At 40.0% G+C, this 19,948-nt stretch overlaps 1 long non-coding RNA gene across 1 annotated transcript in view; it reads right to left on the minus strand.

Moving 5' to 3' along the window:
* Nucleotides 1–15,564: 15,564 nt before the first annotated feature.
* LOC126855264 (uncharacterized) overlaps nucleotides 15,565–19,948 on the minus strand; it is a 29,796-nt gene continuing 25,412 nt past the window's right edge. Inside the window, exon 4 of the long non-coding RNA XR_007688214.1 lies at nucleotides 15,565–16,019. This is a non-coding gene — a long non-coding RNA (uncharacterized LOC126855264). The remainder of the gene's footprint in view (nucleotides 16,020–19,948) is intronic.

Genomic DNA, 19,948 nt, shown 5'->3' on the forward strand with positions numbered 1-19,948 from the left:
TCGCGGGCCACCCAAATCTCGTATCCCTGCTAACATAAGTCAAACCTCTATTAGAGTTGGAATTATATTTCTAAACTCCAGTATATACTTGAATGACATCTGCGTTTACATTTCTGAAATTATTTATTTTATTCTCGTTTTTCTATGCTTCTCTTTTTTTACGACTTTTTATTCGAAACTAATTTGAAATCATTGATGCGTAAAAAATTATTTATGCATTCATATATTTGTAAAAATTTGTAAAGTGAGTACAAAGTAAGAGAAATAAAAGTTATTATATTTCTCATATGTATATATATATATATATATATTTATACATAAATGTTTAAATTTTTTTTTGCACTTTTTATAAGATTATATCTTTTCGGAGTATTTCTTAAGCAATTTTTCTCTCTGTCGTTAGACAAATTACATCATCTTGTACATGTTTGCAAACATTGGAATGGAATCTATACTTTATTTTAAAGCACAGATGAGACAAATAAGTAATATTAAATTTTTCAAGACTTTTCCGCAACAATTTCTCATGAATGCGAGAATTTTCCTTCAATTTCATCTAAAAGGCATCGCTAAATGTTCGATAATATTTGCGATATCTTCATCTTTCAATTCTTGAATTATTAGATAAAATAATAAGCTTGATTGCCTGTCATAAGTATTGAAACCGTCTGACCATTTACTGACTATATCCCTTAGCTTATCGAAATTTCATTTTGCCAAATTGTAATGTGCAATTATTCTTGCTTTTTCTTATATTGTTAAATTGATGAAAATGTATAACATTAACCATTTACATTTATCAAAAGCATCATCAATTCGCGTCATCAATTCAACTAATAAAAAATTCGAAAAACACTAATAATAGCCGATATCAGATCATAACGTAAAGTGATAACATTATTTTAATGTCAGTAATAATATGATTAAAATTCAAAACAACATGAGAAAGCCCATAACTTTCTTAATGTAATAATCTAAAAAATGTTATGAATTAACATATTTAAGATTTTTTTATTCGAGTCTTTTTCTAGAATATAAAATTAATCTTTTTTGCTTTATTGCTAATTAATTCATATTAAAATTTGTATCCTCCTTCTTCCATCCTTCCTTCAGCTGATGTGTAAAAAAATTCGGACAATACGGCCGTATAGCCATCGTATGAAGGATTGTGTTGGCGCCCATGGTAGTCATTTGCGAAATAACACGTTACAACGGCACGACAAAAAAGCCGTACGACGGCGTCGGTTCCATGGGACAATTTTGTCATCGATGAGTTGCACGGTCCACCTCCTCCACCGCCCCCACGTTCGACTTGACACATCGGGGGAAGATAGGGAGAATTGAAGAGGAAGGGAAAAGAATCGGCGCGCGGGCGAAAAAGGAGCGAGGAGGTGAGATGATGAAGGGTGCGGAGGAAGGGAGGGAGGGAGGGAGGGAGAGTCATATCCGCGGAGGTCATCGGGCCTCAAAGAGACAATTAATGTACCGCGGACACAATGGCGGACGAATGGTCCATTGTCAGGGTCCGTGCGAGCAGCGAGTGTCCCCGCAGCGTCTCTCTCGGTCTCCTCTCCATCTCTCGACAAGATATTCTCTCCTCCGGCTTCTCGCCTCGCGTGCACAAAAGGTGCGTAGAGACCGATTCGGAATCATTTTGATGATGATGCAAATTATGGTGTCTATCGACAGTTTTGTTCAACAATCGATCTCTTTCTCTACGAAACGCGCAATTTTAAACATTCTAGATATTCCACGTCCGTATCGAGTATTTGGACATCATACCTTTGGCACTGACTACGAGCGGAGAGATGTAATATAATTAGCAAATAAATTTAAAAAATACCGACCTTTCTTTTATATAAATGTGTTAATTGACATTCATGTATCATTCAGAAAATTCAGTACGTATAGATATCGGTTTGAAACCTCCAAGCGTATCTCGCGAAATCCATCACATCGTGGAATTCCAAGACCTCAAGCTTTCACAGTCATCAATCTAATTCGCCGCGACAAGTAAAATACTGCCACCGCGTGCCATATATATTCATGCTTCGGAATATTAATGAGACAAAGTAATTGGGGGATCGTGTTTATATCGCGAAACATATACTCGCAAAGCTACGAACCGAAAAGAGATGGGAACCAGTTCGTTCTCAGCCGCGCGATGAATCAAACGCCAAAGACCCGACGCGATGAAATCCCCTCGGGTTCGTAAAGTGCGCGGACCATCGTCACCAACATCATCGCGGCGTGAAAAACGAAACTCTCGAAACTCTCTCTCTCTCTCCCTTAACGTTGATACACACCACGACGACAACACACCGTCCCGCCCCCGCGGTTCGTGACGCATCTAATAATTGGCTTCGTTGAAAACCGCGCTCCGCGACGAATCCTTCCTCCTCTCTATTTCCCCCCCTTCTTTCCCCCCTCGACCCTTTTTGCCCCGCGTCGTCGAGCTCGACTCGTCGAAAGAAAGAAAGAGAGAGAGAGAGAGAGAGAGAGAGGTAACTCTGACATTCTTCTTTTTCTCTGCGTCTCTCTTCTCCGCGAGAAACGTCTTCTCCCGAATGTCTCTTCCACTTCCTCCCCCACTTCCACCCCCGCTTCCATTGAGCCTGCCACGTGGGAACGCGGGTGATATTTTTACGTTTCGCCATTCATGTGGAGCGCTATAACAGATTATTTCTTGGAAACGCGCGCGCGCGCGCGCCAAAGAATGAGAGAGAAAGAGAATGAATGAGAAACTTCCCTCTTTCTCTCTTCCCCATGGAAACGTGCGCGCAACCGCGTGTGGGACACGCGGGCGTATCCACCTATCGACTAATGACGCGGGTGAGAGCGTGGAGAATGATCATAAAAGTCTCACAAGTGGGTCGTTTTGTCTCCACGCTGTCTCAGTTCCTTTCTTCCTTTCTTGCCGGGCGTTGCGGCTTCGTTCCCGTCACCGGCCGGTGACGATCTATTCGCAGTCTCATCAAAGACACCGAGCCGCCGCACGATTCGATCGATCACCCCGCCGCCGCCACGACGCGCGGTACACGTTTTTTTTCTCTTTCGATACTCTTTATTGTCATGATAATGCGCGCGCGGTTACATCTAATTGTACACGGTCGTGACGCGTAAAAGGCGTACGATTAATCGCGGCAACGTCAAATCGTTCCTCCGTCTCACACAGTGTGTATACCCTATCGCGCATTCTTCTCTATTTAAGGAAGTAATTTGCTCGATTTTACCGCCGCTCTCTTTCTCTATGAACTATGAAATCGATATCGTTCTTGAATTTCTTGACAATAATCTTTCATTTTGACAGCCGGATTGTGTATCGTGGAAAAATAATCAATCATCAGAAAACTAATGAAAAATATAAAGAGAAAAAAGAAGTTTACAGATGTTAAAATGTATATAAAAATTGTATAAAAAAATTTAATTTTTTAAAGTTTATGTGAAATATATATATATATATATTCTCTTCTTCCATAATTTCCATCATATACAAGACGGAATAATCAAAAATCACACATGAATGGCAAAAACAGCGAATCGCAAAAGCTGAAATTTGATCGCCAGTAACTGCCAGTAAAATTGTTCGAGTTTTCTCTCGTCAATTTTGGTTCTTACTTCAACAAAAAAAAAACTCGCCACCTTCTAAATATGTCTCCTAATTATGTCCACAATTATACACATACCATATTTCATACTTAACATCCCGATAAAGTAATCAAAAATTAGTTCATAGAGCATCATCAGCTGATCTATCGGTATCGATGGGTCAACGTCGGGACTACGAAAATAATGATTGATCGAGCAATTAAATCCCGTTGTCATGCGGCGGACAGGGGCACGCACGGAGCTCCGACCGTCGCCGGGGCCGGCGGGGGCTGGTGCAGCCGTGTACCACGCCACGGGGTGCCGTTCGGTCACAATTGCTGGTAATGAGCCGGCTGCGGAGCCTTCCGAGGGGCCTTCTCTTACGCCCCCTTCTCGGCCCTTGCGAGAAATCGCAGCCTCACGCACAGCCGCAAGATCGGAGGATAGACGGCGGCGGACACGATGACAACGGAAATCAACGAAGACGAATTTCGTCGGTCGATCCGCGCCGAACGGACCCATTCCAAGGAATCATCGACGATTTCCTGGAATCCGTCCGCACGCACCGGAGAGATCTCAATGTTATGTAAATCGAGGGGTGCATTCTTTGCGGCGCGCGAGCTTCAATCATCTTTCACCGTAGCGCTTAATGTGAATCGAGATATCATCTAAAATGCACGCGAATCGCCTCGATGGATCGTGATAAAAATCATTTTTAATTCCTAGATTGGCATGATTCAGATTTCGGTACAGTCGATGATTAATTCAAAATCTAACAATTGAATGGAATTTCTTTTTATCGCGATAACTTTTCTAGAATATTTTTTATGTGTCTCGCCGATATTTTGTCTCAAAAAATGCTTACTCGAAGACAGACATCATCTTTGCTCGCTTTTTATCCATCGCGAAACATACCATTATTTCGACAAGGAGAGAGGGAGGGAGAGAGTGAGAGAAAGGTTCATTTATCTCGCGACATCTCGTTCCGCAACGCTTTCGATCGACTTCTTTTGAACCGGCCTCACTCGGCGAGTATCTCGCGAGTTCTCGAACACCCTGTACGTACGCGCGCGCGCGCGCACGTATGTACATATATCGATGATTAATCGAGTCAAAAGGCCGCGGTCGTTACAAAGTGTGCCGCCCGCCGCGACACGAAACCCATGCATTACCGCTGGAACGCCGGCGAAGGAGGACTAGTTCGTGTTCTAACGTTCATCTTGTCCCCGTCGATACACCCACGCTGTCCGCGAGGCAACGGGCACCCGCGAGAGGAGAGAGGAAAAGAGTGCGAGGAGGGGACGCGATCGTCGGTACGACGATTGTGCCGGCGCAAAGGGAATATCGAGACCCACGGAGAGGGAGTGCTTTATTGCACCTCGTGGATGGCTACGAGAGGATAATCGTGTGCGCGCCTTCAGAATCCTTTTTTTCTCTCCCTCCCCCTCCCCTTCCCTCTTCCTGCCACTCCGCTTCTCTTTCGGTTTCTCTTCCTCTCTCTCTCTCTCTTTCTCGCGCGCGCGCGTTCGTCATCGATGTTTGTTGATCGCGTTCTGCGTTCAATATTTTCTCAAAGATCGATATTAATATCGAGTATCCAATAAGAAAGTTTTCATAAAAACAGCTACTTCAATATTTAATAATCGCCAAAATTGATTCTGGATATAATTAAGTAAAAAATCTACTTCCCAATACTTGGATACATCTTTATGCGATATATAAAAAATTGTAATTTTTAAATAATTGTATATGCGTTATCTTATACGGTAATTTAAAATAAATCCATCAAGGAAACGAGAAAAGAACGAGAAATATGTCTGCTTTAAAAATAATATAAATGATAATAAATTTATAATTTACTTACTGCGTATCCTTGCTCCGTACATCGTCCGCTCTTCCAGACCTTCTTTTCTTTTCTTATTCATCCTTAATTGTTTCCTTGTGGCACTCACATTCACTCGCGAAAACACAATTAATTATGATTAGTCGTAACAATCACGAGGTACTGGTAGCGGAACAATCGTAGGAGATAGGCATTTTATATCGTAAGAGAGAGCAAAGTACAATTCGCTCGACGTTTACACGACACCAAAATCATGCATAGTTGCTTACTTTTAAGAAAGCTTCATCACTTGTCGCAATCGCGTTTAGAACAAGAATTCGAATATACAAAGCGCTCAAATATACGTTTTGCTCGCTACTACTCAAGTGTGCTGAGAATGATAAACAGTAAGAAAGGAATTTGACGAAGCGTCCCCCACCACTATTCAATTGTCGCTGAATGATAACAAAGCCGTAACATGTAAACAATAGAGCGCTATACGTCATCAAGGCCAAATACCATGTTATTGATAATTATTTATTAATAAAATCTATCTTAAAATTTCATTTTAAGATAGATATTATCAAAATTATCTCTTGTAGGAATTTTTGCTTATGAAGATTCCAAACAACTTTTTCGAGCCAGTAACAAAGTACGAAATTTCATGTAAGAGAAAGGGATTTCTCCGAAAGTACGAGAGACGTAATTATTCCGTTTCAGGCAATTATTAATTTCAGGCATCTTATAAAATGCAGCGCGGTACTTAATACACAACTGCCGCCGTTATTGACCGTGGATATCGGCGAAGGCTCATTGGCTTCGTTTGCCGACACAAAGGGCCGCGGCTCCCGAAGAGAAATCGCCGATCGAATCCGTACGAAGGTGCTCCGAGTGCGTGAAAAATGGCGCTAGACAGGGAGCGTAAGGTGGATAGAGGAAGCGAGAAAGAGAGAGAAGCGCGCGCGCGCGCGAATCCGCGTTCGTTAATGCGCGCCGCTTACCATAATCTAATATCCTTTAATATATGGGGTGAGGCGGTAGGGTGCCAAAGGCGTGCAAAGGTCGTAACACCGGGGGTCGACCGCAGATATTTACAATTTTAATCATCGTCTCTGCGTGGGACCCTTGGAGAGGACGAGACGCACCTCTCTCGCGATTTTCTCCTCTTCGATTTGGAGCCCCCGCTTCTTCGCCGATCGATTTCCATTTCGTTTGACGAATAACGTGTCGAATTATTTATTAAAATACATGAGAGGCCGATACGTTGTCGATGGCATTACGATATCGATGAAATCGCGCTCCTCATTTCGCGATACAAAAAACGAAAAATCAAAAAGGAAAGGACGAGAGAGAGAGAGAGAGAGAGAAAAGGATTGTATCCAATATATAATCATGAATATGCCATATTTCACGATGCGTCACAGTTAGTCGCATACGAGTATTGCAGCGATCAAACAAATAAAAATGAAAAAGAAAATGGCCAGAACAAATTAATTTGGAGCAAATTAATTTTACTTCTCTGATTCAAATGTCCAGAAAAGGAGTAAATTCGAGAAACATTATTGCAATTTGTAGGTACAGTCGAATTTTTTAAAACTAAAATTATCAATTTTGTTTGTAAAAAAGTGTCCTTTGAGCTAAGATAAAATTTTGATCGATCTCGATATTAATATTAATGGTATATAAAATGTATAAATAAAAATTTAAATCTTTTACACTTGTGGATAAAAATTCAACTTTTCAGAACAAAATATTTTATAAGTATTTTTTTTACTTTCAAAAACATATTTTATAAAATATACATTTTTCACTCACGCAAATATAACTACATGGAATTTGCATCAGAAGTGATTTTGCTTCGAACTTTGAATGTCAAAGCGCGATTTCCTGGGAACCACCTGTCCTGTGTATTGTTTTCTCTTTCCCTTACTTTTCAAAAAGTGGTTTTGTGGAATTCCTTTTGTCCCTCTTTTGTACAAAATCTTATTCTATCTTGCTAAGGATGTAAGGTTAAAAGTGACACCTGCTTTTTTTGAGGACAACAAAGAGATATAATAGAAGCTTATACTTAATGCAGTAGCTTTGAGACTACCTGTTGGCACTTTCGCAATGTTATTTCTTTTCCCTACAAATTCGCAAAAAAAAACAATCATGAGCAAAACGTGTTTCCGTAATTTTTCGTAGGATCAAGTATCGGTGTTGTCAAAATGTACGATTATAATAACCAATCGACGATATATTTTCGCCATTCTTTTATTAAGTATACTTTTTCATCTCTCAAAAAATCAATATATTTCTGAATATTGACTTATTGAAGAAAAATCGTTGTTTTCGTGTTAATGGAGAGGAAAGAATACTATGCATCTTTGCTATATGAATATGAGACAGAACCCCCTAAAAAATGAGAGTTACGTAAGCAATTCAAACTCAGCTCCCTGTGGTGTTGGCGCCATAGGGAGATTGCTAAATCGGTTATTTATCTCACCTGGAAGATAAAACGGGCTTGAGCCTTTCTTATCCCCTTTTTAATAACGCTGTAACAAGTATTTTTAAAGAACTTTTTAGTATAGCTGATTAAATAAAAATTGAAATTGTAACACAAAATGAAGTAAATTTAAAGAATTTTTTTATAGTATTTCTTGGATGGAATCCTCTGATTACACGCAGCTTCACACAATCACAAATATATTTTCTTTCGCGAAAACTTTTATACACGGTAGTTATAGAGATAAGGTGGTGACAACGCGTGGGTATAAGTAATTAAAGGTGGAAGAGGTCCGATAATCTGATGTGGTGAGCGTTAATTATCTCGTTCTCGCGGCTATTGTCGCGGTTAATGAGATATGTATTTGCTACACCATCTACGTTCCTCTTATCCGCGCATTCCTCTACGTCGAACAATTTTTATTCTCACTTAATTTTAAAATATTTAATAGATTAGGCACAGCAATGGCACAAGTCTCTCTTCTTTATACATCTTATTAACTATAATCAATATAATATAATATATAATTTTAACTTTAATAAGATATAAAATTGTTTTAACACATATCATAGTAATAATAAAATATATTAACTCTATTTTTGCAGCTTAATATTATAGATTGTAGAATTACATCTTACATAAAATACAAATCATTCTCGTTTTTCCTCCTCGATTAAACGTGAGCAAGTTAAATATTAGTTGCTGGTCGTAAAGCAACTAATTGGCTCGAATCTTTCTTTCCCTTTCTCTCTCTCTCTCCCTCTCTTTTATTCTCGCTTTCCTCATCCGTCTTTCGTCTCGTTCTCTCGCCGTTTCCGCTTTTTGCTCGCCGTGGCTCTCTGTTTCTTGTTAGCACCGTGTAACGCGCGAGTTAGTGCGATTATTACGATCAGCAGTGTACACCGGAGGCGTACTTGGGAATAATATAAATTACGACGCCGATGTATTTCCAACGCGGTCGTACTTTGACTAGTCTTAAACTTATAGCCGACACGCGCGAAATAACATCCGCGTCGGGCAATTTGAAATACTACAATACTACGTTAGAAAATTGCAGTGATTTTTATCGCGTATTTTAAAATCCATACACATCAAGTAAGCTTCGCTTTGAATTAAATAAATAGTAATTTTCTTTATGAATATAAATATATTTTTAATAATTCTTATTCAAGAAGCTTCTATCGATATAAATATTGTAAAAATATTTTTTATATAACATTTTAAAATTAATATTTTGTTTATATTTTATTTAATAAAGTTTAAAAACTATTATTTTTTTAATTTTAAATAAAATTTTAATGTAAGCGATATTTTAATATGTAATATTGTATTGATATATACGTGTGAGTGTGAATATTATTCATATAAAAAATTTACTAATATAAATTACAAAACTTGCGTGACATATTTTCTTGCAATAATTTAAAATTAATTTCTCGTCGCTTAGATTTCATTCTCGGCGCACCATCTTAGAAATCTCTCTTTTCATCTTTCTTAAATAAAAATAATATCAAAAAATTCCAATGTGGAAACTTGGTTAACAACGAAACGCAAATTAATCTCTCGTCCTTTGACAGTCGGGCGTGCCATATCGTGCCATTCGCGGCACGATTTTCGTTAGCCTTGAGCGCGCCGGTCCTGGATGCAACCGCGCCTCGCGCGCCCAGAGATGCCGCAGCCCCGGTAAAGTCGTTGTTTTTTGTTCCCGGGTGAACCGACCGGGGGAGGCTACGCGGCGCCCGGGGGCCCTCCCACGAGGAGGAGTGACCTCGGTTGCGGGCTTTCGCTCTTGGGAATATCTGCGCGCCGCGTCTTCTCTTTGGCGGCGCGGGTGCCGAGATGGACCCCCCGACGCACGCCGCTTCTCGCAGCCTCACTTCTGTTGCGGGAAACGAAAGGCGCCTCTTAAAAAATTGTTGCAACAATGTTATTGGGCAAATAATAATGCAGAAAAATTGCATTTTCTAATTTCTTTGCATTTGAGAGAACAAGTTTTAAATACAGTCATACATCTATATAAAAAAATATAAATCAATGTAATAATATTTGATAAAAAGTGATTATTCGAAATATATTAATATTAAAATCTATCTTTCATCTGCAACTTTAAATTTTCGTTTACGATTAATTGGAAAGAACTAGATGTATTTAGGAATACTTGTATGAATTGACGGTTCCGAGTTGATTGAAACACGGATAGATCCAACGCACCGGCGTTTCAAGCAAACGGTGAAAAAGTGGAAGCTGCGTGTCGTTAACGCCAAGATACGATCCTTCGACGACGTCGCCGGTCCCTCCGTTTAACGCCCCTTTCGCCTCCGAGAAATGCTCCTAATGGTTTCGCCGGCCTACTTCAAATTGCCCCAGGAACGAGAAGAAGACGCGCGCGGCCGGTTGCAGACCTAATGACGGCGAATGAGCGCGAATGAATCTCGGCGGTGGAATGCCACCCCGTATAGATACTATCCCGCGCTGTCATTACTTAAGTGATTGTTAAACGTGTTCTCCACATGCTCGCTTTATAATATCTTACTTTATATCCGAGAATCTCTAAAGCGATCGTTTCAGTAATAATCGTTCACAGCCGGTCGAGAAATATTTACGGCTCCCATTATCGCGTAAAGTACATAATTGGTTTGAAATACCTATATATATACAGTTTCATATCAATGATGGTTAAGTTGTCGAATTAAAAAAAAAAAAAAAAAAGAGAGAGAAATAATATATATGGATAATCGCATGTGTGTCTGTTTTTCGGGAAGAAAAATATCGCATGCGTCTTTTTCATCACAGAAAACAAAAATTTTTATGATATCGAAAGAGGAATTTCGAGAGCCCCGAGTTCTTTGACTCGACCGCTTTTTCGCGGATGGTAGTCAAATGCATGGGAGGGTTAACCGCGGCCGACGCGGGCCCGCAATCCCTGGATTATATTCGCGGGGCAGGGGAGAAGGCAAAGGGGAGAACCCCATACCGTACACGTCTACATCGATAAAGAGATACCGGTACGCGAGTCTGCATGCGCGAGGGAGTCGAGTCGCCGGTCGGTCGAGCCGGTAATGGGAGGTCAGAGGTCGGCGCGCCGCCAACGCTAGCGAGGAGGAAGGACGACGTGGTGGCGGCGACCGTGCGGGAAAATATGTATATATATATATATATATGTATTTTTTTTATATACACATACATTTAAACATGCGAATCGTCGGTATCTCTACGCGGAGCAGTATGCATACTCGAGCAAGCACAACGTTGTACAAGCCATCGAGAGCTGTTCTCGCTAGTGCGGACAGAGGAGGGAGAGAAGGGATATATATATACGCTCGCGAGAAGGAGAGAGAAGCCAAGACCTCGCGCAGAAGAGGGCTGGCGCGATATGCGGCTCTCTTCGGAACCGTGGGAACGCACGTGGCCCCACGCGCCTAACTAACCCCCTTCGCCGTGCAATGTCTCGCCACCAAACCCTCCCTTACCATATTCCTCTTTCTCTCTTGTCTCTCCTCTCCTCTCCTCTCCTCTCTTTCCTCGTTCGTGAGAGAGAAAGAGGAAGACAGCACTCCTCTTCTCTCTCTCTCTCTCTCTCTCTCTCTCTCTCTCTCTCTCTCTCTCTCCGCCATTCCACTTGGCATTCTCCTCTTTCGCGATCTCTCCTCTCGCCTCCTTCCTTGCACCTCGGTCTCCTCCATTCACCCTCGTGTTCTCAACGCATTCTTTCCATGCTTTCTACAATCCACCTACTCACCCATCGCCGTATTCATCTTCCGCTACCTCCCTTCTTCCTCTCTTTCTCCTTCTCCCTCATCTGTTATTTTACCTATGTCCACCTCTACGTTCCTCGATCTCCTCCCCTTGCTCCCATCGCCGGCGCGCGCGAGGTCCATCCTCCCGATTCTTCCTCGCTTGCGAACGCTATGGTCATCCTCGCATATGCGGAGCCAGGAGGATATTCCTGCCATCTTTGCTACCGAATCGCGCCCGGATGATTCCGTTCTCTTAACGATATATACAACTTGTTTCCTTGTTTTATTTAAAACTTTAATTAACTTTTGATACGATACTATAATAATGATATTAACATTTTTGCGGGTCTGACTGATTTACACACGATGAAAATCAAATAAATTATATCAAAGTTGATTATTACGAGAGAAAGATAATTTTCAATAAATCTTTAATAAACAGTTCATTAAATTTCTCATTAAATTCTCATTATTAGTATTATTAATCTTTGTGATGAGAGAAAACAATTATTTCTTATATAATTTACTTTTATCAGTTTGTGTGACTATATATATAACGTTATAAATAATTCGTAAATGTTGCCGTCAAAGTAACGACGATTAAATTATTTGAAATAAAACTCAACTCAAGAAATTTTTCTCCTATTTTCAATATTTATTTTCTCATGTTTTACATGGCTTTTAAAAAATTTCAGGATAAATTTATTATTAATTGAAATTGAAATTAAAATAGGCAGTAAAGGAACAGTCTCCCATTTACAGATTTAAAAGTAGAGCTTTCGATAACTATAAATTAAATAATACGTAACTATAAATTAAATAGTTTTAGGAGGAGATAATCTGACTGTGTTTAATGTATCAAACTAGATTAAAAATTGAAATCGAAAGTAGCAGAAAAATTTCTTGTGATGTGTGTTTTTTATCTTTTGTTAGATTGCATAATATATTTGGAAAGTCTCTGTATGTCGAAATCTTTATGGAAGAAACACACATAAGCCGTTATAAGGATTTTTTATACGTCAATCTATCTCTAAGCTCCAAGTGAGATTCCAATTATCCTCGACAATACAATACAGTAATAAAAGGCAAATTAAAGGAGATTTATATCAACAACATGAAAGTACATGAAAGGCTTCGGAGTAGATGGAACAATGACGAAACGAGCGGATCTTATAAATGCTACTCGTTTCGAAAAATCCACTTTCCTCGACTCGCGACCTTTCGGAATAATCGATTCAATTGTAACCAGAAGCATGCGATGCGGACAGGAAAGTTGAGTTACGGTTATATGTACCTCTTGCCGCGCGATTCTTGCATCGTGCCGACACCGTTCGGCGTTGTTCACCGGCGCACCCTGGCCACTTGGAAAATTGATTATCGCTCGACGTGTAATGATCCATTACGCGCACTCGAACGGCGGGCCGGACTGACAATCACCGTCCGGGTCGGTCGTGAATTATGAACCGATAATCCACGGTTGCAGCGAACGCGCGACGCCAATGGGATTTACATCTTTTATCGTCTCACCGCGAACTTCGAATCGCGGTTTTCTCAGCGGTCTCTACGCGTCTGCATTTTATACCGTAAAAGATTTTCTTAACATTCAGACATAATTTTGTCTGAATTTTCACAACTGGGTGGTTGAAAAAAAATTTAAAATTCTAAATTTAATATTAAATGCTTCTTACAAAATAAGATCATGTACGATCTTCATATTCAAAATCAAATAAAATATCAAATAGCGCTAAATATGAAATATGAATGCCCAGATTTAAATTAAAATTAAAATATAATTAATTTCCATACAGATGCGTATTCCATTCGATTATTCCGATGAGAAATTTTAATTTCTGATTCTTTATCAATCTGCCATCGATGTTAATTTTTGGACACAATTTTAACGAATATCTCCGGAATGTGAGCTCGTTATAAAGTTAAAGCAACCGATCGTTACGCAGCTTCCCGTTAGAGGGTAGCAGCTGGTGGATGCTCTCGTCGGCGGCGGCGAATTACAAAGGGTCGAACGTTCGCCAATCGGAAGGCAACGAGAGCTCCCCTTCTCCTCCCTTCCCTCTGGAAAGTGGGGCGCGTGTTTGCATCCGCGCGCGGGTGACACAGGCGAGCGAAGTCGGGAAACCGAACGTGAGAGCCTATGTTAGGTCGCCGCCGTCGATAACGCACCGTGCATCGGTACCAAACGGCGATAGGCTTTCGTGGGCGCGGTATGACCCGAGGAAAGGATTTCCTTTCATCGGAAAAAACGAGAAGAAAAAAAAATATTTGCGCGAGAGACACGTGGGAGGATATGAACGCGATTATCGCGAAGGAAATCCTTTATTTCTCGGACGATAGAGTCCGACGGGATAAGATCCTCTCCTCCTGTCGTTCTCGTTTTTTCTTGCGCCGCTCGAGAAGAGGGGCTGCCTCGACGGGGCGCGTCGCGAATTAGCGACGAAAGTTTGAAGAGGTGGAGGAGCGGCGCCCGCTCCGACGTTCTCGGCGGCGACGCGGAGAGAGTTTAAACTATACTACTAACTAATAGCATAGAGCCGCGCGTCTCGGACAATGTGGGCACACACAACGCATGCAGACAGTTTACCTAATCGTCGGGGGCCTGAAAAAGGAGCGGCCGGCCGTGCCCGCCCTAACCACAGGCCCCGGATCCGCGGATCCGCTCAGGCCGGCTCTTCAGTCCGCGCCTTCCCGAATACGTCTGCGTACCGGTTTCGTTTGGTCGGCAGCGGGGTTCTTAATTTTCCGAAAATTTATCGTTTGGCTTTTAATCGCTCGCCTTCTCCCTCTCTCTCTCTCTCTCTCTCTCTCCCTCTTTCCTATTTTTCTCCTTCTCGCAAAACGGAAAGTCGGGAGACAACTACGTTATCGAAATACTTATGTGGAAAGCGTGAAGCTGAGTGACACTTCTCTCTCGGATTACTACTTTTCAAGCCTCACAACCTCCTCCCCTGTCAATCGGCAGATAAATATATTATAAAAATTCATCGCGATATAAATATAATTAAGATACGGGGAAGAATTTAAATAGCAAAGAAAAGTTACCGTAACAATTTGCGACTATAATCATGCACCCTTCCACAGTAATTACTTCATAGTGTTCATCCTCATCATCATTATCCAAAGGTGACCGAAATTAGTGTTCAGAAGCCCGAAGGAGCCTGAACGCTCCTCACGAGCTCATCCGTTCGTCTGCGTAGAGCGATCGCGGCAACTCCTGGAATTCTGGACCGATCCTCGCGGTCCCTGTGGGACCCACGAGGTCGCCGGGGCCCTGTGACCCCTTAGATAAGGCTCACGCCCTAATAAGAGGGTACACATACACGGTGCGGGGCACCGTGGCAGAGGGAACCGGGTGGCAGAGCTTTCTCTTCCTTCTTCTACCCGTCTCTCTTTTTGCCCGGCAATCGTATAGCTCGAGGTCTCGCCCGGCTGAGCGATCTAATCCGCCGGGTAATCTGCGGTTAACGTTTTAGGGCGCCGAGGGTGGGATCCGCAGGGAGGCTCCACGACATTCCACTCCGTGCCAACTCCCACAATTTCGCGAGATTGGTCGCGCGTCACGTCGAAAATTTTCATCTCATTCCCTCCACGTACATTCGAGTTTCTTTTTTTTTTCCATATTATGAATTTATTTGGAACGTAACGAATTTCAGTATTTAATCTAATAGTTTTCTAAACACATTTATATATATATATGCAAACGCTAAAATAATAACATCTTCACGTACAATTCACATTAAAATATATGATAGATTTTGCAACATTACGTTGATATGTATATACCTACGTATCCAAAAAACAAATCTAATATTAAAATCAAAGTACATATAAAAATGTGATTGTATTGTGTTGCGATAATTGTTATTATAAACAGATTGGAACGAGAAATGCGGGACAGGTAGAATCACACACTTAGATCGCTATCTGATTGCGAGCGGACTCTCGCTAAGCGATACTCTGTATTTTTTACGGGGGAGTAAAATAAAAAAAAAAAGAAGAAAAAAGATCACCCACACACGATACGACCGTAAAAAATAGCACCGGGGCGCTATGCGAAACACACTGTCCTCGATTTAGGGAAACGATTAGCCTCTCTTCCGTGGGACACAAGTCGCTGCGCGCCCCGGCCAGAATACCAGGAACCGTAACATTGTGATTATTGTAATTAAATCGTCCCTGCGGAGAGAAGTAAGGGGAGGGAGGAAGGAGGAAAGAACGCGTTAAAGGATACGCGCGCAGCCGGAGACGGGAGTCCTTTTCCTCCTCTCCGTTCGCTTCCATCCGTCTTCCTCCTTCCTTGAAATTCATTTCCACTCATCGTCCTGTTTCTCCTCCCGTCCCTTGCTTTACCTTCTCTGGAACTCCCGGCTACCTGAAACGCATCGTCTCTTTGTATCTCTCCTCCAGACTGTAACAATCTTATCGACGATTACGACGGGCTCGCGCGATTATTTTTCACACCTGACCGACGCGATTAATCCTTCCCGAGCGATTAATCCTTCCCTGAAATCACAGACGGAGAGACGAGAACGATTTAGGGCGATTGCGGAAATTTAGTACCACGTGCACGTTTTATGAAACAGGAACGACGCAAATGAATCGAAGAAAAAATGTGAAAGCTATTGATATCATATGATAGGAAAGATTTAATTTTATATTTATGTAAAAGATAAATAAATGTATATTTCTATCAAAAATTAAAAAAAAAATATTTTCAAACAAAGAATAAAAAAAATTATATTATAAATTTAAAATAAAAATTATTTTAAATTTAGAATAAAAACTACACATATAGTATATGATGAATACCGCAGTTCGCATAAATGATATGAATCTCTCTAACAATGGCTATCATTATTGTATTATATCCGTTGTCCAGATTTAGCAATGTTCCCGCTAATTTAATTCATTTACGTGCAAAAGAGAAGTGTACATCGCGTCATAATTGGAACACGAGTATAAACAACGTGATGACAAAGTCCGGAATTAGCCCGATGATGAAGGAGCGAAGGGAGAAAACTTGTTTGTTCGGCGTTTCATCACGCTTTATTGTCCCTCCCCTCTCTCTCTCTCTCTCTCTCTTCTTCTTGTCCTTCTCCCCCCTTCGTGAAAGGTGCGGGAATTAATTAAAGTTAAACAGTACTAACTGACCGGCAAGCGCGTTAACTGTCGGCTATTGTCAGGAAAACGGGAACGATGATGGTCAGTCTCGTTTTTCATGGATACTACGTAATGACTTGCGTCGAAGGGAGAATCATTGCCGAGAGAGGCAAACTACTTCTTGTTTACTCTCTAGCGAGATTGAGCCGATCGAACGTCGCATCTTCCGTTCGCACGCTCACGAAATTGATCCACATTGATTGTATCTTTAATTGTGGATCATTATATGTGCGCGCAGCGAGAGCGAATCATTGAACGTAAAAATTGATCGCGAAAATGGATAGTTTTGGTTCTTATTCTTTTCATTATATATGTATCGGGATAAAGATCGTATTGGCATTTCGAATTGAAATTGCGAGACTCGCGAAGATACACGAGAAGGAACGTCCACGAGCCATTTTCGTTTGGATTAATGTTTATTTTCGATAACAACAACATTTAAATATACAATTGGGACCGACTAGGATGAGGTATCCGTTTGTTCCTCCCGATTCTATTTGGTATGATCATACAGTAACAGACAGCCGCACCCGACAATATCCCCGAACACTTTTATACATATAAATGTGTCTTTTATAACGCACCGATAAGAGCGCGGCTCGGGTCGGGTCGAGATCGAAGAACGACGGCGACAATCTATACGACCAAAGAAGACAAAAATCACACCTACGAGAGCGGACTATCTACAGGCATATATATATTTACAACGATTTTAAATTAGTGGTAACACAATGAAAGATTCAAAACACACGCGTTAAGCAAAAGTCCGAAAACAAATCGAACGCGCATACAGGGTGTGTCAGAAGTCAAACGTCTCTTCTCAATATTTTCCAATTTGGAATTCATTTTTCTCTTTTTCAAAATTCAAATAGACATATTAATCACTGATTTTTTTTTTTTTTTTTAAATCTTTGACAAACATTATACATTATGTAATTTCGAGAATCTATTAATTACTATATGTCATTCGTGAAAGAGAAATTCAATTTATCCAAATTTAAAAAAATCATTAGTTATCGATAAAAAGCAATTGTACTCCTTCCATCAAATTTTTCTAGCATAATGAAGACTAGACTTCATACGTATCGAAAAATTTGTACATGAGAAAAGAATGCGTAAATTCTGTACACACGCTATACGTGAGACGTGGGTGGCCCATGCGGGTAGCGGTGTATCTTTTCCTAGATTAAAAGGGAAAAAAATATCTTTAGGACCATTCGCAGGTCTCTCGCCCGCGGTGGCACCGAGAGAAAAGATGCTGCCACGCGGCTGACCGCCAGGAAATGTCCAACCGTCTCCCGCGCTTATCTGATCTAAACTTCTAATTTTACGGGAAACGGAGAGATATTTCAAGTCCGGAGAAACTCGATTAACACGCTCGATACACGCGACGTGGCAACGGTAATGTCGCACCTTCTCGACATAGATCGTTGTCGTGGTCGAGGAACGATCAATTATCTCGACGCCTTGTGAATCGTATAACCGTGAATACACTCTTCAGGAATTTACGTGCGCTTTTAAAATCCAGAAAACTAAAGAGACGAAACGAAAGGAGATATTCGTCACGCGTAGAGCGATCATAATTTACGTATAGAGTTAAAAAAATTTGTCTCTCTCTCTCTCTCTCTCTCTCTCTTTCTCAACTTTATTGTATTAGATTTTGGTGCAATAAAAATGTCAGATTTTTTAATAATTATTTTAAACGTCATAGTCTATGAAAATAATGAGTATTTAATTTAAACATGAGTTTCATCAATATTTTCAATTTTTTTTATTTTGTAGTAAAAAAATGCCTCTTTGGAAAAAGTTTCAATTTTAAGAATCGTCGAAATGTTTTTCTTTGTCATTGCTATGATCGAGTATTATCGAGAATTATAACCCTATAAGAATTAATTAATATTTCATGCTGTGTTTTCATTTGTTCAACGTGCTAACAATAGTCTTCTGCTGTTATAATAGCTCTGACCGATAAAAATGATTATTTAATTACTTCTGTTCCCACACTACATTTTTGTTTACAACAATATTTTCTGTAATAGAATTGACAGTTTCGTCACAAATAATGATGCGAAAAATAAATCTTATTTATATATCTCTCATTAGTGAAAATGTGAGGCCTTACTTAGTAGAGTACTACATTCTCCAAAAATAAATTTCTCAAAAATAAAATTATTAAAATCAACACTGTATTTGTTCTTTCATTAACACTGTTCTCTCTAGAATTATTTTGTCTGCAGTATGTTTACATTTTAAAACAATTAAAATAAACTTTTCAAGAAAGCTTTGTAAAAACAAAGCGATCAAATTATATGCAATTTTCTACAACACAAGGTAATAAAAACTGACACGAATATTTTCATTCCGTGAAAGTTCGACATTTTACATGCACCAACTTAACATCATTTAATCCTAAGACACGCGACGCAAATTACTTGTACATAAATATTCTGATTTAAGAACACATCGTGTAAAATTAAATTTTCATTCATATAAATCACAAATAAACTTTTTTCCCATTAATAATAATTAATTAAAATTTTATGCAACACTCGAGTGTATGCAAATATAAGATAATAATTCTCACATTTTCCCTGGCATTCTACAAAAATTAATTATAATAATAAATATTAAATTGAGAGTGTCATCCTCTCGATTGACAACGGATTAACGCCAAATATTTTTGTATGTTACAATGCATTTGATCCGAGAAATTGAAATGTACTAGCATAAGTTTTAGAGAAGAAACTAGTTGGAATGCGCGATAAGCTCGATTCAACGTGCGGAGAATACTGTCTTCGTGAATCATAAATTACAGAATCCTGAAGAGAATGTATATATACATACATCTAGGAACATATATACAAACGCATACGCCTCTCTCTCAGGAATATATATATATATATATATATATATATATATATATATATATATTCACAGTGCTTATACGCGAACATTCATATAAATATCTGGAATAAACATATTTACATAAGGGGACGAGATTGTACATTACACGACAATCTGCGCGCGCGCTTCTCGCGCGATGACAATTTGCATTTATGTCTCGCTAAGGATTCTCCCAATGAAGCACTTCCTGTTATGACATGATATAAGGCGAGAAAGGAGATAATTTTCGCGAATTTT

Source organism: Cataglyphis hispanica, chromosome 15 (genome assembly GCF_021464435.1).
Source record: "Cataglyphis hispanica isolate Lineage 1 chromosome 15, ULB_Chis1_1.0, whole genome shotgun sequence".
Taxonomy (NCBI): Eukaryota; Metazoa; Arthropoda; class Insecta; order Hymenoptera; family Formicidae; genus Cataglyphis; species Cataglyphis hispanica.